Below are 21540 nucleotides of genomic sequence, written 5' to 3' on the forward strand. Positions count from 1 at the left end.
CGCCGGTAGGTGGCGGCAATAGTAACGAAATGAGAATTCCAATCCATCCAATATCTTTCCAATACGGCTTTACTTCTAAAAAGGTATTTTATATTATAATTTTGAGATATATGCTTATGGTTCCATGAAAAATAAACCTTAATATGCTTTAATATAAAGTCAATGAAAAAGTTCATGATAAATTAGTTGAACACTTTTATAATTTAAGTAGTTCAGCGTGAAAGTGTAATAAGAAAACAGATTTTTTATAACAGCTCTATTTAAGTGGTATAATATTTATAGGGTTTGTTTGCTATACACAATGTATTTTTATTGTACACACGCACGTACCACGCGAAGCGCCAGTAGGTACGAGTACTAGCACCTTATGTACACACCTGTGCGTCATCAATTTGAACATAACTCAGTTTAAGTAAATAATCCTTACATAATCTTGTTGGCATTTGGAGCTGGCGTTATAGCAGCCTCTCTGTTTAATTTTGATAACTTGAGGGAGCGTCGATACACATGCTTAGTAAGTTTAGACAAACGATCGTAGATTTTCAGTGACTGTGTGACTAGAAGTTTAGCTGATATTGTGTGATTCTGTCCAGGGTCTTTCGAAATACAATTACGGACCCACTATTTTAGGTGGGTGACCTACTCGTATATGATGAAAAATATAAAAGTCTTGACGTCATGGCATTTTGATTAATCATATCTACATCTACACTCCTACACTATTTCACCTAATCGACACAAACTATCATTATCATTACATAGTATAAAACAAAGTCGTTTCTCGCTGTCTGCCCGGGAACAGACAGACAGCAGGCTATACTTTGATCTTTGAAACTTCATATGCAACAGATATTGATGCGTGGTTTTTTATAGATAGAGTGATTCAAGTGGAAGGTTTATATCTATACGGCATGCATAATATTGCAACCGTGCGAAGCCGGGGGGGGGGCGCTAGAAATATTATAAAGAAGTAGTGTTTGTGTTGTTTGTTGCAAAGAGGACGTAGTCTTCGAAACTACCCAACAGATTATCAAAATTATGTAATCAATGGGGAGCTACATTACTCGTCTACGAGGTATGGTATATTGTATTTCGATATTTCCACAGATGCCATTAATATACGCGCACAAATAATGCGCTGGCCGTGGCAATTTATTCATCCAAAACAGTTTAATTAACTTTATGTTGCAATTAGAATGGTCGACGCGAGCGAAGTTACGCACATACGTTCTTTGTACTAAATACAATCCCCAGTAGTCGCATGCCAAAAATAAATGTAAGTAAGAAATATCTTAATCACATCAAAGTATAATTACGAAGCACAATTTGAATTGTGCTTCTTAATTATACCTTGATGTGACAATTATCTTATTAATAAATAAATGACGTGATTGAGTAAATAATCTTAGCCAATCAACTGGCTCAATATGAACAGTTGAGTGTATCGTGGGAGTAAGACAACGATAATGTGATCACTTGGGAAGTACTCCAGCTTCCAATATCATAATCATGTATTAAGTTCACTGAACTGGTGATTAGTTCGACTCGTGTGATCTGCTGTATGTGCGGACTCTCACTTCCATGGATATTAGTTCGCTAACGTCGCGTTCGTTAACGTCTGGAATTGATTTGGTGTTGTCATTTTTGTGATAATTGTTTAACGTTGTCTCTATCAAAATTATTTGATGTTGTGTTATTGTAGACGAAATAATTTTACTAAAATTTGGCTTAGAGTAACAGAGACAAGATTTATTTTGTGTATGTATAATAAAACGCAGACCATTGGTATGTTCATGATTTTATGGAAACAATATAAAATAAAACATAATTTTTGTCTAAAAGTAACCAAATTGCTTGTCAATATTAAAAAATACCTTTAACCACCTTCAAAATACACGCGATGAGAAGAAAAATTGAAATCAGTTTTCCATCCACAAAAAATGCTCGTAATTTACGCTCCAAACTAGGACTTACACAAGATAAATTAACGCATTGATCGCTGTGATTAAAAAGTAATATTAATTTCCCCGGGTCCGCCTCACAAGTGCTCGCAACTTGTCTAAACTCCCAAATTCTATTTAAAACTTCGGCAAACCCAAGCTGGGCTTAAATAAATTTCCAAACGAATAAAATAAACAGAGCCGTCCGTCACGCGGGATTAGCGTTCCTTCGCGATTCGGTCCCGGATTAACAAATGAAAGTCTCTCCGCTCGCGGCGCGACGAGCGGAGCGAGGAGCGGAGCGAGGAGCCGCTCGAAGAGCGAATAGGCTTAAGATTTCCTCATAGGCTTTTTGGTATAGATTAGTTATTTTATACATAATTAGTGGAATCACACGCTACAAATTTTACCTGAAATGTATTCTCTCTCATATGTCACCGCTTGATAATAATCTCCGATCACATTAAGAAGTCTTCTCACGGAGTTGACACTTCTCAAATTATTCTGTTTGCGGGCCAAAGCCCCAGGGACGGACTCGGGGAATACTTTAAAAAACAATCCGACTGCAATCGAACTTGCCTCAATCCCATTCAGTGGGAATCAAGACTTACCAACTTTTTGTTTTATTGGTCAATTTTTGTTTCTTAAAAATTATATGCTTCGGATTGTTAATTGCGGTATTTTTAATGTTAATCTCTTTTTAACGTTAAAAAGTTTTAACGTTAACAAATACCGCAACAAATCAAGAAATAAAATATAATGTTTAAAATGTTTCTTTCTGTGTCTATCTCTAATTTGAAACTTGTAGAATTCAAAGTTAGACTTTGGTAACGACAAATTCTATAAATAGACTAGTAAAGTCTGTTTGTGGCTTGTTCTAATGCTCTAATTGACTCGCCGATACGACCAGTATAGCATGTAATGAAATGTAAATCGTTTAAGAACTTTTTGACATTTCCTTTTTTTCAAGTCTGTGTACTCTTAGGCCACTTTCGATGCCAATGACTTAAGAATTTATTTCCATTATTTTCTTAATGATATCCAGTTAAATTTTCCTGCTTTACCGCTACTTGATAATCTAATAATTCAATTTAAGATCGAGAGATAATGATACAATTTATTACTTTCATGTGCATAATGTACTGCGTTTATAATAAATTACCCTTTTAAATCACGTTACACATCATCTCTAGTATGCAAGATCAAAAACCGCAACTTTTGTAGGCATCCATTATGGAGCTAGATAAAAGGTCTATTTTCTACTGATAAAATTTCAAATAGTAAATCAGAAACTAGTGCATTAACCAGCGTTTAACCAGCGAAGTCGTCGTAGTTGTTTTAAAGTTGTTGCTATCCAGTTGGAGGCGGCTCGATCCGGTTAATTCCAGTTCTAGCCGGTGTTTGAGTAATTGCTTGCGCATTCATATGGCGGGTATTTGATCGCCCCCGGCGAAGCATTGTGGCTCTGACGGCTCTCATGAAACCCTTGTATTCAATTACGGATGCTACTTTACCTCTATCGAATTTCATTGTAATATGTAAGATTTTCTTTGAATCTTAGCTTTGAATATGATTATATGCCCCCAGGCTTATTGAAATTGCTTCAATAGAGAGCATTGAAACGAATTAACTTATTTCCTATACATTATTTAAGTAAAGTAAACATATCGACTTAGGCTTAGTAAATATCAAAATTATTATATTTTAATAAGTTCAGCAATAATGGTGGTTGGTGTAGTAGTGTAATTTTGAAGAAAATATAAATATGAAATGAAAACGAAAATGGAATAAAATATTTTCAACTTTGCCAAGCCACCGGCTTTCAATGCCTAATAATTTAAATACCTGTAGTCGTACTTGTATGGTTATGAACACTCATGGTATTAATATCTTTATAGCTTCTTTCTTGGAAACTCAAACTGTGTTTTCTTTTAAACAGGTTTACGCGGGCAAAGTCACAATTAAAGACAAAAATGAACAATTTGGTGAATTACATTACATAACAACATTTTGTTGATATTTTTGATCAATTTATTTGAACTATAGTATAAATTGATGATCCCATTTGCAATAGCAGGAATGTTGCATATTTTCTCGGTAAACATCTTATCCTGTGACTAAAAATAAATTCCACAATAAAAGACGAAAGCTGACCTCGCCTCGAAGCAACATGAAATCAAACGCGAAGCTGAGGCCTGTAAGGCATGTAAGCCGCATTCCGCTCGTGAGTTTGTCGACATGTTCCCGTTGTCCCCTCTCTCTCAAAAAAGCGTTATCTGCCACTGAACACTACAATTTTACCAAGGAATACTGAAGATATGGCGTTTCCACGAGCTTTCGCAAACTCACGTTTCAGCTACGCACAGCCTGGAGCAAGTAGACCAGACCCGCCTCTGGTAGTAGGTATGGGTTAGGTTTATATGCCCCCGATATATATACCTATATATATATTACCTATAAAATACGATACGATGAAATTAAAAAAGAAAAGATTGCATCTCGATTCGTAAAGTCATGTAAAAAGGTGGGATAGAAGATATAGAAATGTCTTATAATCCTAATCAATGAATATAAAGTTAAATTAATATTTACAACGTAACGTTAAATTAATATCATTTGGAGAATTACATTTATCCACCAATAAGCTCAGCGATAATATAGTCTGTTCTATGTTGCTCATTACCTTATACGAGTATTATAGGCCTTGTTCCCTCCCCTACGTTACCTTTAGTAACAACTAGCTTTTGCCCGCGGCTAAAATATCAGTAATTTTTTTATCGCGTACTCTGTAAGACTGGTAAACATATATAATTCAAATTCGCATTTTTTCTCATCTTTAGTTCAATTTCCTGTTTCCCGCTGCGTGTCTCATCCCGCAAACTTGTCCAATCCCGCTTTCTGCTATGTAACGTAAAGTAGATATCCCGTACCGTTTCCTACATATTGTGCCATCATTGTTTTTGCAATGTATCCCGTCCCGTTTCCCACTACGTGTCTCCTTCCCATTTCCCGCTCCTACTCCCACTCCCGCTTCCTGCAACGCGTGCCGTCTCATTTTCCATGACGTTTTACGTCCCGGTCTTTTATTAAACACAAACTTAATGTTCAAAACTAAAATATAACAAAATTAAGTTGAAAATTGATACCTTCTAATTATATCTATATCAGACTTTCGTCGATAAAAAAATGTTTATATTGTAAAATAAATAAAGGGTTTTGCAAGGTAATAAGTATATTTATTTCACTTCACTCAGTTATAATTTTGATATTCGTTCCAATATTAACAATAAATAGTATAAAAACATTTAAGTTGAAGAAAAATATAACCAAGAAATGAAATATAATTTGTTATTTTCAGTTTTTAATACACATAATAAAATATATAGAAAATTCATCTTATCTTAAGAAAATACAGCAAAACAGTAATCATTTCTAAAAAAAATAAAGTATAATCTACTTACAAGGTGTAGTCGCTTCGGCGATCGGAAACAGACTGTCCACTTGCGGCAACTCCCGCCCCATCCAAAGAGGGAGGAGGGGCGTATGTCACTCAGATCACGTGTTTCAATAACACACTATTTAAGTAAATAAAACTTAAAACTATTATTTAGGTAAATTCGGAATCATATTTTATAAATACAAAATCGAATTAATATTTACTGTACGTATAACAACGTCACTGTTAATTCGTTGAGAAAACGACTTATTAACAAACAATGACATAGGTAATGATAATTATGACAAATTTGCGATATCTAATAATCTAAAAATTTATGTAAAATCTGGAAATTAATATAAAAATATAACTATATATATTTATATAAACATACAATTGCTTACAATATTCTGTTTATACCTTTCTGCAACATTTTAAAGTGGCTCCGTGGATTGTTATTTTAATTTTCCTACATGACCTTCCTCATTTTCCGGGATGAAATGTCTATAAGATGTTAACCCGGGATTCTGAGGCATTTTTTAATCATAATTAGTTTTTCAATTATCCCACGGGAACCTGACCATTTACCGGGATTAAACGTATCTAAGATGTTAACCCGGTATATAAGGTACCTACATACCAAAGTTTAAGAAAATCGGTCCAGTAGATTTCGAGTGATGCGCGTTCAGACAGGCAGACAGACATACAGACAAAAATTTCCAAAACTATATTTTCGATGACGAAAATATAGTTTATACGATAACGAAAATATATAGATGACGAAAATATAATTTATTCCATGAAAATTTTCCATGAAAATTAAATCCAATGTACAAATTTGGCCTTTCTTCAATTTTATTATATGTATTGATAATGATAAATACTCCTAGCGAGCGAGCGGCAGAGGGAATATTCAACACAGAAATTCGTCGCTCAAGTTTTAGACCATTTGCAAAGCGTACGCGACAGTCTCTCGCACATGACTTGCCTCGCCGGAATGCGTGCCGGCTCGCACGTTAGTCCGGTCCGCACCCGGCCCGCCGGGCACGGTTTAAATTCGATTCGCAAAGATCCGACCTTGTTCAATTTTCACACTGCCCGGTTTTGACGATATAGGGCAGAGGCGTATACATCGATTTACATCTTGTATTTTGATCATCTGTGAGGAAAACAAGAATATTTTATTTACGTATTATATAAAATAGATTTTTGATTAGTTCAAAATATCTAGCAAAAGAAAAACGTCGTGAAATCCATTTATTACACAATTGAAATGAAATTGAACATATCACCAAACTTTTTGACTTTTATTACTTTACCATTCCGTGTACGGTTTCAGTCACTTGTGATTTATTTTCCCAATAATATTCTTAATATAATTTTGGGAATGATATATATATATAACACATGTATGTATATACTTTCTTATGCGATACTACTTAATGTAATTAAGTAGTCTCTTAAATTAAATCATCTTGATTATCTTATAAAAGTGACTTACAATATGCGTTTCAATTTCAGATGATATGTTTATCCATAAGGTGCACACACACTACCGATTACCCCGACCCGTTGCGATAATAGTGTTGCATATATTGTATTTCCCGGAGCAAGGCGTAGACGAAGCGAGCCTTGAAGCGAAATCGCCGCAATAAGAAATTGCACGCTCCTTCTGGCTGTCGTCTTGTTATTTCAAACCACTATGGATTACAGAAATATCGTATTTTCACAATAATGGTAGGAATTTTTCAACTGAATTTCAACGTAATAAACAAGCTTTTGTACTTTATTGTATGGGATCAATCGGCTAAAATGTTGACCTCAGGCGGACAAATAAGGCTGTATCTTACAGAGTTGTGTTGTTTGCTTTATATATTTGAACTACAATTTCATTCAAAAATATGTTTATCTTTTTGGTACAAAGAGGGGTGTGTAGGACTTAAAGTTCACATTCACTCACACTCTCTTAATCGGATCGAATTTCCATATATCACACTCACTCACATAGAGTGAGTGTGAGTGAAAGTGGTTGTTATTATCATATAAAATACAGCATTATGCCCTTTCTATTTACCTATGTCACAATAACTAACAATTTCTGTGCATACAACACAGTTAAACAAGGCGGTAGCTAACTTTAAGCTCGATGTGTCGCGTCACGACGCGTCGCAGCCGCGCGGCGGTCGCGCGTCGCACGTCGCTAGCTAACTGTTTATTGAACGTGATTTTCGGCTTGTCGCGCCGTTGATACGCTCCGTATTATCTGCATATATGTTGTATCTTCTCCCTGTTATGCTGGATATTAATGTATTGGAGATTGGTCCATATCACAATTTTATTTTAAAGATGATGCGATTGCTTTATGATTCGAATGACCTCAATGCATGCAATATTGAGGGTTTATGTTTGTTAGTCAGTGATAATCTTGAATACCGGTAAATTCTTAGATCTTCCTGTACAAATTCCGATTTGAGAATTTCGCCAGGTGAAATGAAATAAGCCTCAATGCCAACTAAAATTCGGAAGTAATATAAATTATAAAAAAATATATTTTTGGAAGATATTTCATGATGCATTGTGAATGTAGTGGTTGATTTTATATACTCGCTAACAAATGAAATGATCGCAACAAACATATTCTCCTCCTCCACGCAGCACGCAGCACGGGCGCGAGGTCCGCGCGGCCGCCGATGATCGGCCGGAAAGAGTTTGGACAATTAGCGGTTGACACATGTACATTAATAGGAACGGCTTCGCTCGAATAAAACCATTATTTTTGACATTTTAATTTGTTACTTTTGAAAATTTCGACGTTTTTAAGTTTATTAACTACAAACAAAAATACATATATTTCCTCTTTATTTATGGCTCATAAATGTCCGAAACATAACGACACAATCAGACATCAAGGAGATAAATTTGGATTTATTCATCTGTCTTTGCAATTGTATCTATTTACTTGTTGGATTTTCAATTAGAAACAAGTCGTCAATGTACTAAGGAATGTTTGCCAAGTCAAGCCATAGCATAAAATAATGGAATGTACACTAGTTGGTAAAATCCCGACAGCAATGTTGTAATAGATCTGCATTCTATAGGGAGTCTCTGTCAGGGGATCATTCTATTTTGGATGTTTTGCCTTAACATTGGTTTTGAAAATTCACATAGAAAATAGACATATAGAGTACAAATTATAATGTTTCTTTCTCATTTCATTTCAGTCAGTATTCAAGACGATTAAAGGCAACCGACATATCTGTTGCGACTAGGATCCTATCCCCATTTAGTGACAAGTATTCGTATAATTATATGAGTAGCACATTCCATGTCTGTGTAAATAGTTTATTTCTATAAAGTTTTTACTTTGCTTTCAAGATTGACGAGGCAACAATGACGCACATCAAAGTTAATTGCCCCGTCTCGATCCCACCTGAAATGAATATGCAGATAATCAACATTTAATTACCTCACGTTTCACAATAAATTGTCTAATTATAGCCGAGTTTTTCCGCCGGCTTGTTTTAATAAAGCGCTTCTCGTGATGAGTGAATTTACATAAACGCTTTTAGTTGGATTTGAATTTATTTATTCAGTTTTGTTTTGTTTAGAAACAGTTACCTAGCGTCGTTTGCATTTTCCAGGACGGTTGTCAACATTAAGTTGTGTTGATGAATTTGTAGTTTAAGCGTTGCAAATATATATTATTTTCATCAAATAAGCCGTACAATTGACGTATTATATTCCTTATTCTTCAAATAATAATATAAATATTATAGTTTAAACTGGTTAGTAAGTTAGTTAAATTTAAAAAAATGTGATCTGTAGTTATGTCTTTGATTTATTTCTCAGTTTCCCATCGAGCTGTGTAATTTCATTAACAACATTTCATTATTCATGTAAAAGAGTGTGTGTCGAAATTCCCGAATATGGTACAAAACCAAATCTATTATATTTAGATAGTAAGTGAATATGTGTAAGGAGCTAAGTGTTGCTATGCCTGCGAAGATATAAAGCTCTGTATTATGTGTCGTCAATAGGAAGGAAACGCGAGATGATTCGCTGAGCCGAGAAGACGAGGCAAGCAACTAAGCTGGCTGGGAAGATGCGGTAAACCGCGATCCTTCAAACTCAATATGAACATCTCATCTCTCATACTTCCTTACCCGCGGGGTGTCGGAGCTCGGGGTCCGCTTTCTTACTTTTTCTTCTCCCTTTCACACGTAGGCATCCTTTTAAGTGAGATCTTTGTAAATGACTGGAGGTCCGCCTGCGCTTAGCTCGGATAAAAACATAATTCAAAACGTAGCCTAGTACTGCTAAAGGTATCTGTGGCAAATTTCATCGAAATCGGTTTTATAGTTTTAGAGTTTATTCTTTACAAGCAAAAAAAAAATACAAATCTTTTATGTTCACAATTTTAGTTTAGATATGACAGTATGGATTTACGACCACTTCTACATATGCCATGTGAAAACATGAAAAAAAGAGTAAAATCAGAATACAAACTAAGTAGTATTTCATTCTTTTTTTTTCAAATTTTGGATTGTCTATACTAAGTCCGATTAAACAGTTACTTGCATCGTTGTTTTTTATTACTTAAAAATAATATCAACTTTAAATTAGTCAAAAGCCATTTTTTTTTATTGAGCAATTCGCCAATAACATTTCTTTTCCGTTTTTTCAGTTCTCAAAACGAAACCTCTATAAATTTTAATCAATTTACCTGCTAGGTAGGTGAACAACCCCAGTGTTCTAGATGATCGATGGAACGCATTCGAAACTATTCTGAGCGTGTTGAGTGATTACGGAAACAAAACGGACACAAGCGTACAAGATATAATGTTAATACGTCACGTCGCGTCCGCGCTATCTTCAGCTTTTGTCGCTCACCTAGGACACCGGGTAACAGGAAGGAAATGCGAAGATGCGCTTCAAGTGAACGGAGATGACGCCGCGACTACAAGCTCTGCATATAGTGTGTATCGTGGAGCTACACAAAGTGAAGTGTGAATACACATTACGTGCTTATGATATGCTTCTAACACATGTATGCGGATAATTGCTGATAAATTATTATAATATCGAACGTGGAATATTTGGCTTCGTATGGCAAAACACGCGTGATCAGCCATGTTGTTTGGAAAATCGTAAGAAAGTTCTACCTAAACTATATGACAAAATCTTCTTCACAATATGAATTAACAGCTGAGGCCATTTTTATATCGTAACTATTGAACTGAATTATGGAACTGAAGGTAAGAATATACCTCCCTTATAAAATTTCTACGATCAATTTATTAGGATACTGCAAAAAATCAATTAAATACGTGTCAATTGGATTAAAATTGTTAAAATCTTAAATGGGCTTTCTTAAATAGTCCTTCAAAATTGGTAGTTTTTTCAATTTTGTTTCGTAACTTTGTAAATAATCATTGTTTTCTACAATTACAAGATATTTTCATCAATGCCTTGCTACAAATTCAATTCAGCGTCCTACATTCTTGTGAACCTGACAGTTACCACACAGTTTTATATAAAACTGTTAAACAAATAGGAATTGCTCGGAAACATTTCTGGAGCTCGAAAATATATAATACAAATTCGGGAGAGATCCCAGAGGATGCGTTTGCTTGAACTTGCTCCGGAATGCAGCTTCTCTCCGGCCACGGAATTTAGAATAAAGGTCGGCACTCACATGTGCAGCTGTGTAGCGGTGCGCTTTTATTGCGATTCCATACAATTACGTATTACGCATTCAGTCAGCTCTGAACTGAAAATATCTGACGTTGAATTAATCAAAAATTCAATCGTTGAAGTGTATGTGCGTCTTCAGAGTCCTGGGTGGTGTACGACACACGACAGAGACGAGCTGGTTCCGGCCATTATGCTGCTATTTTCTCCACTTTTTTAAAGGTTTGATAGTTTTCTACTTTCATATAAAATCACAATAAAAAAGGTCATTAAAAGCCATCGATCTCTAGTAATTTTTGGACTGTGAGTTCGTTAAATCTTTAGGAAAAAATTAGTTAAGGAAAAAAATGTAAATAGGAGAAATTCAAGTGCTTGAACATCGGACCATAGATATGTTTTTCTTTATATAACACGATGTGTGAGTGTCCCGGCCGTGAGTATAGGATGGCCGGCCCGATAAAGTGGGTCTATGATCTGTTGATTCTAACGTCTTATTATTTCAAATTCTGTGATGGGAGAAGAACTTTGTTTGAGGTCGTGACCCTAATGGCTTTGTTTTGAGAGTATTTAACGAGATTGGCACGGCGATAACTGGAGAATCAAAGTTAAGAAAATTTACAGACATCTATATAAAGTTTTTTTTTTTCGAAATTAAATTATTTTATTCATTGTAATCAGTTCATTAAACATAGTAAAACAAAACGTAGTAACAATACACGTCTGGTTTATTAGGAAATAATGATAATTAAACACGTCAAACACGACAAACTAAATATAAAATATACGCCTCCGTGTTCTTGTCTGCAAGTGCTATGAATGCTTTCATATTCAATATATCTACTACCAATATAGCTAAATACCAATGAATCTTTCCTAAACCCCTGAACTGTGATAGATAAAGCAAAAATAAAATAAAGTTATTTTACGTAACTCGAAGTTACATGTTGAAATTGCGTCTTAAAGTTTAATGACATATAAATGCTCATGCCGAGTAAACATTTACGCCACGCCAACTCTCGCGAATTTTAGGTTTATCCGAAATCTTGCACACTTCCAAATGTGGGGAACTTCTTTCAAAATGGCTTCCATTGCCGGGGATTCCGCTGAGGTGTGCGATGCATCGCCGAGACAACTCAATTTGCGCTCTGCCCCGCACCGCCCCGCTCTTGATTAATATAAATAAGTTTCATTACACGCGAACGCAGCCAGATGCACTCTCTGTATACGACGGGAAGTTGTGTTGCAAAATTAGGAGAATACAGAACATGCCCCATATTGACACATGAATGTGACGGTTGACGCTTTATGCAGTTAACAATGTTGCTTATTTTCAATAAAAATACATTTCGTGTATTTTGATTTTTAAGTAAAATTAGTTGTAAATATAAATTTAATTATAATAATTTACTGCCTTTCTTGTACTTATTGAAATTATGTTGCAAAGTCACACATAGCTATACATAAATCTTACATATTTAGTTTAAGACTTATGTTCATATTGTTAACATCCATTATAAACAATGACGCGTTAAACAAACAAGTAAAATAAGTATAGTTATTGTTAATATCATTATTATTTTATAGCAACATTGCGCCTTGTAAGTTTCTCGCCATTGGAGCAACACAAAGCTATTAATAATGTGTAAAGCGTATGGATAATGATTTGGACTATGCTATCAAGAATTATACAATAGTTTTTATTTCACAAAAAATCATAAGAATGAAATGAATCCAGAATTTGAAGTATTTGTTTATTTTTTTATATAAAATTCATAATTTTGTAGACAAATATTATTCTCCAACAAAAAAAATTGCTCAAAATAATGACGATGATGGCAATGACCGTTAGAAATGTAACCTTTATGTGTTAAACAGCTAAATTATTTCATCAGCCGTTATCCTAAGGGGGTGCGTCATCCCGACGGTGACATTAATAGAAATGTATCCCGTAATTACCGGGGATTGGCCGCACACGGGGGAACGAAGCGGGGATGAGATCGAGCTTATATTCTGCATCGCAATGTGCACCTGCGCGGTCCCGAGGGATGAGCGGAGCGTTTACATGCAAATGGGTTTTACAAGAATATCTTGTCTGGTGTAAAAACTGAGTTGATAACTTGGAAAATTAACTTTGGTCACAATTTATTTTAATTAAGTGGCATGCATTTGAAAAGTCAGTCACTTTATCTATTCGCGCATTTTCCCGGTTGCATCATCAGCCATGAATCACCGACGTTCCCAGGGTCCGCTTTTAGTAGCCAGAGCATTTAGATATGAAAATTAATATACCTACTTAATAAACTTGTTATCACCAAAATTGTGTCGTGCATCGGATGGGCACAAAGCAGGGATTGTGGCTAGTTCCTCACATCCATAACCGCATGCCATAAGACACAAACAACCTCAGACAAAACTAGGTATATGTGATTATTATTCTACTGAATTTTATAGTGTTTTTTAAACTTCCGTCCGTGAACACATAACTACATAATATACTAACGGGGCTTAGCACGAACCTTTTTTATTTAATCTTTTTTTTAAAATATAATTTAACGTCAGCAACATCAATTAAAACAAGGTTCGTGCTAAGCCGTTAATAGACATACATATATTGTTATTACCCTGAATATAATTTATACCTTTTGTACCAACACAGTCAATAAAATAGAAAGAAAAATAACTTGATACAATGTTTTACTTCGTGCAAAGATGCACACTTACTTACTGGCCAAAGTTTAATTCAACTCAAAAAACAAGTAACCACTAATAGTACCGAAACGAATTTGAGATAACAAAATTCGCTAACATTTGTAGTGCGGTGAACGTTAGCCGCACGCCGCAAGTCGCACTGTCGCTAGCTGCGCTCGCCGCAAGCTGCAAGTAGCCACCGGCCGCCGCAAGCCCAATGTCTTGTTGGAAAAACTGTTTTCTTTTGAAGAACTGCAAGCGACAACTTCATGTCTACAATGTGGCCAGTGTTACTTCAACTTCTTAATGAACTTGTTTCAAAGTATCTCTTTTAGAGCGGATAAAACCGATTATTTTTATCTATGTTACTGAAACATATTTATTTTGATTAATGCACAAAGATTGATACTCGTTGTGTAACCAGCAAAGCTAAGGATGCAAGCAGGTTTGATTGAAAAAATCATTTTTAAATTCACCGTTTTCAAAACCATATCATTGTTTACGTCAAAATCGAAAAAGGCAGATATAAAAATTTAAAGCGCTCATTTAATAAAACTATCGTGTACTGTAGGTACTATAATACCCTGCCTACCTATAAACATTCTCTACAATAAATTATTTAAATTGGAAGTCACATGCAATATTCAAGGTGCGGAGTAAAATTTCATTGCAGTTGACGACGTGCGGCGTATGCCGACGTCACAAAATATAGACGTCGCGGATGTTTTACGCAAAGTTATAGATTTTGGTTTATTCGTACCTATTTGTCTTTATGTAATTTAAGTATTCAGTTTTTTCTTTGTTTTGTACGTTGTTATTTTTAATTATTCTGCTGTTTACATGTTGTCTCAACCTATGTTTTACTATAACAGATCCCTCCATGGACTAAGTCCGTCATTGTAAAAGTATTTTTCTTATATTAATTTTCATATATGTAGTTATTTTCATACAAAAAGTTATTACATACATACAATTGTGTATGATGGAATTCTAAAACAAAAAATAATAATTAAATTAATGTCTTTTGTATATTTTACAAAGCGTTCATCATTATATAAAGGAAGATAAACTAATGAGACAAAAGCCAGAACTTTATTTTCTCATTTTGTCGTGCTAACTCATAAATGTGTGTATCGGTATCCACTTTAACACCGTATGACAGAATAAAAGAATTCACGCCAATCTTTTAATTATGTCTATATCTATGAACAAAACGTGAGATCTGTATAGTAGTGTTTTAATTTGTGAAACTCTCATGGCACCCGTCCGGAGGCCGGGCCGGCCAATCAGCCGGTAATCCGGCGCCGATTGAGTCCGCCCTCGCGAGAATTACCGGGTATTATAACCAGACAGGTTTCACCCGTTCACTGTGTTAGCCTCTTGTCGGGCAGAACTATTGTATAGTTGGCGCAGTGATTTATGCAAAGGTTTATGTAATGTTTAAGGTAAGTATAAATTAATCTAATATGGTCTCTTCGAAATAATGTTATATGTTATTGTTATAAATTATTTATTTACTATCTATTGGTTAAAACAGTACAAAATACCGTCGGGTAGTTTTTGAGTTTATCGCATCCATACAGATAGACATACATTACTTTATGATTATGTGAGAGAAAACGGGTTCTATATTCAATAAATTAGTTGTTCAGATATTTTTAAAAACACAAATCACATAACAAGTATTTATAAGTTGACATCAAAATATTAGTGAATTTGTAGTGACTGTAAAACCAGTGTCATTTCAACTGACTCGAATTCCTTTAACCCATTCGTTCACTCTTAATACTGCACTAAAACTCCAGCCTGCAGTCGTTCTACACCGAAATTTATCAGTAATACCGCCATATCAGTAAATATAAGTGCACTTCTCAGCGGATCGTGTCCGTATTGGGAGATCGTTACCGACTGCAGCGGAACGGTTAGTAATGTCAGTGTAACTGCTAATGTGGGCGCAACTCGCGCCACGACGAGGTTGTCTGTCAGAGCCGTGTTATGGCATAGATTACCTATATGGATCAATTATACATATTCAGTTCATCAAATCAAAATCACTTGTATCCATAGTAAGCAAGATCATACGAAATAAAAAATATGTGGAACCCTGGAATTAAATTAAATAAATATAAACATTTGTATTTTTAAATTAAAAGATTCAAAGATTTTAAATTAAAGGATGAAATATTTTTTAAAATAATTAGATGTTACAATTAAAGTTACAAATTACACAAGTAAAATGAAAAATATCTATATATTAAATGATATATTGGCAATAAGTAAAAGCTGAAGGACGATTGGTTTCGGTGACCACTTCCCATCAGGTAGACTGCATGGCTATTTGCTTGCTCAGTAGTATAAAAGAACGATTTTGTTCATAGTCAGGATGAGAGTAAAAGAAGCCATCTTGGATGCAGCTATCCAGCAATTATTCTCACTCTCATACCGTGGTAGGGATGCACATATTGAAAAATGGAGGATTTTTTATACGAGATGGCATCTATCCATATCCTTCGAAAATTCGAAATATTTACTCGTAATATACTATAACAGTGATACAAAGTAAATTGGATGAGTTGTCAGCCATATCTGGTTATTTTTCTTACCAAGGCTTGGGTTACATATTCTAACTTCTAGTCACTTTCTTAGTGAATAAAAGCACTTGCACTACTACAAAAACATTATGCTTTGTGATTTATATCTTTTTTTTAATTCAGTACACAAATTAGTCACAATAATTTGTAATCTGTTACAATACATGTCTATGTATCTGATCCATATTGAATCGCTATTCGCCTGCAACTAATTTCAGACACTGAATATTAAGCACGCGCTCTTATAGGCTATAATTTTCGCGCCAGCTCTGCAGAATACAAAGTACGGAGGAAAGTATAAAGAAAAAGTAGTGAATCATTTTTAGTACTGTCACAGAGTAGCTTTTAGTAGAGAGATTCTACTTCATTTCTGAACTATGTACATGTAATATTGCGTAATAACTAAATGGTGGAATTTGGTAATAACTTTATAAAAATAAAATGCTCTGAGACGTAATATTATCAAAATATCTACATATTGTAGGAATTTTACCATCGACGAAGCTTTAATATAAAGTTTCAGCGATTTTATTTGAGTCGACATTATTATTATGACTAGAATTTTTAAGAAAAAATAAATATGGAATATTTAATGTAGGCATGTTTTTGTATCTATGACAAGATCGGGGTCCAATTTCATAGTATAATTTTCAAGCAATATTCATGTTTTAGTAACTCCCATAAGAAAGTAATACTCCCATAGTCAAAGTAAAACTAAAAATAGACTTATTAAAGGCCTGTGACTTTACAAATAGTAAAAAGAAATACTAAAGACGTTGTCAACTACTTCTAGCATGTCGAATCCAGGCGCATATTTGTGACTGCTGATTCATTCATCTGGATATCTCTGGAGCACTGATATTTCAGCGTGCAGGATCAAATATGGTTAGTCTCTCTTTGTGCATATCCTCTGTCTCCAGAGCGAGTGTGCGGTGTTGGCCCGTAAAGGCCCACCTGGTGTCTTTAAAAGAATTAATTAGAGGCGACCTTTTAATTCGCGGCGCAACGAAACAACCTCGCCCGTGGATTACGACCGCGTGTAATTAGCCGTCACGTGGCTACTGAACACCCTGTACATTATAAACTGTGGTAGTACTGAGTTGCTGTCATTTGTGTCTTTGACATGGAAATAGTAGGTACTCCGTAATACTTATTAAATCCATGGTCTTTGATAATAGCTGTGTGGAATATCTCTTCTGTTCTAATTTTGACAGCTTCATGAGATTGAAATCGAAAATGAACGCATTCAGAAAAAAATGTGAAATTTATACTCAAATAAAAATAAATTGTTGTCATTGTTATTTTGTAAACTAATTTATCTATATGTTGGTTAAATATTAAGTAATCTAATTTCAAGTTTTTCTACCAATTACATATAATATATTCCCTATACAATAATATAATCTGTAAGTACTTTTAACGATAACGATATGATTCAAAGTTTACATTAACCGTAGCAACATTCACAGCCTTCCATTAAGTTAGCTCAGGACCTCACAGTACCTGGACAATAAAACACGCATTAACTTTCATGAGTGACCCTCCCCTCACTTCCCCCCTCTACCGTGCTTTATTGCCCGTTTCATTCCGGGCAGAAAAACGCTCATTCCGTATGCCCGTTTAATTAGGACCGCATGAGGACCGTCCACAGCGGATGCTGTGCGAGACGCTACTTCATTAGTGACAATGTTGTCGTTATATTCCTGTAGTCTGTATAAGAACGGCTTATTCATTGCTCAAAACTTATAGATTTAACTTTTTAAGATTTATCAAAGTTGTAAATTTTGATCTAGGATCTCGTTTTCCGAATGAATTATAATAAAATTGACACACGCGTGAGGTAGAATCTGGAAAACGACATAAAATTACATTAAAATAGTGATATTTAAAAGGTGCATTACTTAGATCAAAGCCCTGGGTATCCAATAAAGCCTTATGACACCAATTCGGCGCTCTGACTTCCATTTGATTCGTCTTTAACGAGAGACCACGTCGACCGTTCTGAGTCGTCTGACGATCTCTACGGCGATTGTATAAGCCTCATATTTCAAAGCCCAGACGGAGGAAGAATTCGACGGGGAATGCCATAGAGCGGGCGATATGTAGACAGCACAGGCGGCTGTAGATACCTGGACGAAGTAATTTGGCGCTGCGGCGGGTGATAATGCCTAAGAGATTATTTAGATATCGTGCTCTAAGAGAAACAATAAATATGTATATTTATGTTATACCATATATATATTTTGTAGAACTGCCAGATCATATTTTGATAGACAGATCTTCTTCGCCTTTTCGATGAACTAGAGTTTAGATGAATACCTGATTGAGGAACACCAATAAATGCTTCATAAATTAATTCGTTTAAAATTTTATTTTCATTAACTAACATCTATTTGCGTGCAAATCTATGATAAAGGTATTAAATAGTGAGAAATGTGTCTGGATGCGCGGCGTTTATTGCAAAATCGTAAAGTTGATTCCAAATGGCAATGACGGTATTTCTGGGAAATAGCTGCTATGTGCTCCGAGTGGAGACCGCTTCATTCTACGACGCTTTCAAATCTATGTTACTGCTGGCAGGTGAGAATAGAATACACAATATTTTAAAAATTTAAAAACTTTACAGTTTTACTTCTTTTCACTTACAAAATCGAATCCGTATTACTTAGCGAAATATTCTGAATCTATATCCTAAATAGATCAAATACTATAAAATCCTACAAATATTATAAAATATGCGGAAATTCTTGAGACAAGAATAGTTTTCGACTAGTTTTATACGACCTACCCAATAGTGCCTACACAGGGTATTCTCATCGCGGAAGGAGAATTTTGGAGCGCATTGAGTAATATTATCCAGTCTATGATTCGTGTTCTAATACGACTCATCTCATTGAAGACCCAAAGTAATTGAAACTTGAAAATGAACTATTGACTTTTCATACCTCAATAAATCCTCATAACACTGCAAATAGAACTACTCACACTGACATATAATTAGACCCAAAACGTTGAAACTAATACAAAGGCAAAAGCTGAACGCCAGCTTTTTGAAGCCGGTTGGCAATAACACAAGAACATACAAGTAACGCTCATACAAATCGGGTCTTTGAATTGGGACTATTGTTCGATGGGTAATTACGTAGCTACGTATGTTGCCACACTGCCACATGTATTCCGATGTTTAATGTAATTACTGGCTTATGGTTGTTTATTAAATTGGATTTTTTTGACGATTAAGACTGGCCTTTGTTTGTTCAGTTTACAACATTATGTAAAGGAATACAAAGTATTTTTGTGGTATCAAGTCATTTTAAACGCGTAAAGTAATTTTGTTGGAGATTGAACTAATTTGGTACATTTGTTACGTGATCTCGGTAGTCTGTGACAGTACAATACTTCTTATTTCAATCTTGTACTTCTCTATTGTCTCTTCTCTACAAGCCTTGCTGTGATTTTCTCCTGTCCCAATTTTCAGTATCTTCTATTTATTTCGCTCGTATCCCTTCAGGGTATGGACATATGGTGTTTATTCAAGGTTTCCTATTACTTATTTCACGTAATTTTTGTTGTTTTTCTTATTGTAAACAGATTTCCAACAACATGAAGGATACGGAAAAATCTTTTCTGCCCATAGATATAAGATCTGAGATCATAAGCACCACGTGGTACTACAGGTTTTTCATAACTGAAAATTTTATAACAAAATGGTAGTTGTAGACGAGGATTTATTCTTTGTCAATGACGAGAAAGTCTATGAATATTAAACCAAAAGAAATTCCGACTTTTTTTCTAAAAAATTAAATAAATGATAATATTACAAAATGAAACAGAAGAGAGCAGCCGGGTTTATAAGTTCACAACAGTATCACAATAAATATCACGTCTTTGTCCGACATTCCAAAACAATGAAATCCGATTTTTACAGACCACAGTCATGCAACACTGTGAATTCATTTTCATTGTTGCTCTTACATTATTGAGTTTAACAAAGTAATTCGTCTATGAATGGACTTATATAATATCGGTAAGTAACAGAGTCACGATATGATCTCAGAATACTTCCACAGCATTTCCAATCAGAGCTAAAAGCTTACATCCCGCACGTCACTGGATTGCGATCGAAACCTTTACTCGACCAGTAGACATGTACGACGATGAACCCGTCACACCGTTGTCAAATTGTTGCGGTTATTTTAACTATTGCCAGTTAATGGGGCTCTTCGATATATTTGGATGGATAGGGTTAATGGAAGTTTCGAGCTGTTTAAAAAGTGTCGCGGTTTTAAAATAAATTTAAAACCGCCGTTGGCCATCGTAGCTTTTTATTTTGTCCTTACACATAGAATAAAGTTGTCTGTATGAACGCGATAAACTCAAAAACTACTGGACAGAATTTATACGGTTTTTAACAACAGATTCCTGAGAATAGTTTAAGTGTACAGTTTGTTACGGTTTTATTTCCGAATGAAGTCGGAACGGACGGCTAGTCGTGCATAAATGAAGTTTTTAATAGCTGTTTTGAGACGTGTGAAGAAGAAAGCCAAGAGAGATCTTTTTTATTTTTTCCGGAGCTCAATCCCGTGGGATAATCGAGGTAAAAGTATCGAAGACATTTGAAGGGGTCATTTAATAACGTATCACTTATGAGTCGATTAAAATCCAGATTCACCTGCCTTAAACTATTATAAATTTGGATATGAATGAGTGAAAGGTTGTATGCAATGGCCAATCGACATCGTTCACCTGTTGGCTATATGGTTCACTTTCGGAATAAACTTTTGAGTTTAATCAATAGTATATCTAGTAGGTATTATCTGGTATAGCTAGTATTGAATATGTAAACTGAATGTGTGATGAAAACGCAACAAACCAGGCCATACTGGTAGAAATGAGTGGATAAACACAAAACATTGTGATGTTCTCATGACAAAAACCGTTCACTGGATTTTAAATGATAAATCATTTGAGACCCAGTGAACAGTTTTATACCGAGTAAACCTGCAGTAAGGAGTGCACCTCGGTCGAGTTCCGCTCGCGAGACGCAATCGGTAGAGAATAATTTTCTGCTACAATTTGTTTCACTTTATGAGAGGTTCCGACTCACCTGAGCATATGAAAAGATATGGGTGTATTTTCTCATAGTCAACGATTCAGTACGTTATGTCTCAAATCAGTAGGTAAGTGAGTTAAC

At 35.0% G+C, this 21540-nt stretch overlaps 1 protein-coding gene across 2 annotated transcripts in view; it reads right to left on the reverse strand.

Annotated features, from left to right (window-relative positions):
• LOC128676095 (lachesin-like) overlaps nucleotides 1-21540 on the reverse strand; it is a 260345-nt gene that overhangs the window by 76547 nt on the left and 162258 nt on the right. The gene's annotated exons all lie outside the window — the stretch shown is intronic.

The sequence above is a fragment of the Plodia interpunctella genome, chromosome 15 (genome assembly GCF_027563975.2).
Source record: "Plodia interpunctella isolate USDA-ARS_2022_Savannah chromosome 15, ilPloInte3.2, whole genome shotgun sequence".
Classification (NCBI taxonomy): domain Eukaryota; kingdom Metazoa; phylum Arthropoda; class Insecta; order Lepidoptera; family Pyralidae; genus Plodia; species Plodia interpunctella.